The 1327-nt window shown below is 43.5% G+C and overlaps 1 non-coding gene across 1 annotated transcript; it reads right to left on the minus strand.

The window, feature by feature from the left end:
• Positions 1 to 848: 848 nt before the first annotated feature.
• Positions 849 to 941, minus strand: TRNAI-UAU. Its single transcript is given in 2 exon segments — positions 849 to 884; positions 904 to 941. It is a non-coding gene; the product is annotated as a tRNA-Ile (tRNA).
• Between the last annotated feature and the right edge of the window lie 386 nt (positions 942 to 1327).

A 1327-nucleotide genomic window follows, 5' to 3' on the forward strand; every position in this document is an offset into this window, starting at 1 on the left:
AAATCAATCAATCATATTTATTGAGCACTTACTGTGTGCAGAGCACTGTACTAAGCGCTTGGGAAGTCCAAGTTGGCAACATATAGAGACAGTCCCTACCCAACAGTGGGCTCACAGTCTAGAAGGGGGAGACAGAGAACAAAACCAAACACATTAACAAAATAAAATAAAATAAAATAAAATAAAAGAGAAGTATAATAAAAGTATAATAAAATAAAATAAATAAGTAAAAGTATAATAAAAGAGAAGAAATCAATCAATCAATCATATTTATTGAGCGCTTACTGTGAGCAGAGCACTGTACTAAGCAGTTGGGAAGTCCAAGTTGGCAACATATAGAGACAGTCCCTACCCAACAGTGGGCTCACAGTTCCCCTCATCCCCCTCTCCATCCCCCTCATCTTACCTCCTTCCCTTCCCCACAGCACCTGTATATAATAATAATGGCATTTGTTAGGCGCTTACTATGTGCAGAGCACTGTTCTAAACGCTGGATATATGTTTGTACATAATTCTTACTCTATTTCACTTGTACATATCTATTCCATTTATTTTATTAATATGTTTGGTTTGGTTGTCTGTCTCCCCCTTCTAGACTGTGAGCCCACTGTTGGGGAGGGACCGTCTCTAACTGTTGCCCACTTGTAAGTCCAGTGCTCTGCCCACAGTAAGCGCTCAATAAATAGGATTGATTGATTGAGGGGGAGAGGAAAGAGATCTTTCCTCCTTTGCACTGATTGATTGAGGGGGAGAGGAAGGATAACTTTCCTCCTTTGCAGTTCTTGATCGTCTCCGCGTCGCTTCGAAGAGAAGCCGGCCCTTTTTTCCGCTCAAAATGATGATTTTTGTGCTCCAGGTGAGGCTCGAACTCACAACCTCGGCATGGCTCCGCTCGCACTGCTCTATAAGTACCGCGCGCTAACCGATTGCGCCACTGGAGCTCCGCCCGCTGCCTCCGGGAGCTGAGCCTTTCAATCTCCGCCCCTTTCGACTGTCACCACGTCCTTTACATCACTTTCCTTTGAAATCCTCCCCTTCATTCGCTCCATCGTACTTATTGAGCGCCTACTGGGTGCAGACCACTGGACTAAGCGCTTGGGAAGTCGGCAACCGAAAGAGACGGTCCCCTACCCAACAAAGGCCTCACAGACTAGAAGGGGGAGACAGGCAACAAAACAAAACATATTAACAAAATAAAATAAATACGATAAATATGTACAAGTAAAATAAATAAATGGAGTAATAAATCCGTACAAACATATATACGCATATATAGGTGCTGTGGGGAGGGGAAGGAGGTAATATGCTGTTATTATAAGTGACTGGC

Source organism: Tachyglossus aculeatus, chromosome 26 (assembly GCF_015852505.1).
Source record: "Tachyglossus aculeatus isolate mTacAcu1 chromosome 26, mTacAcu1.pri, whole genome shotgun sequence".
NCBI lineage: Eukaryota > Metazoa > Chordata > Mammalia > Monotremata > Tachyglossidae > Tachyglossus > Tachyglossus aculeatus.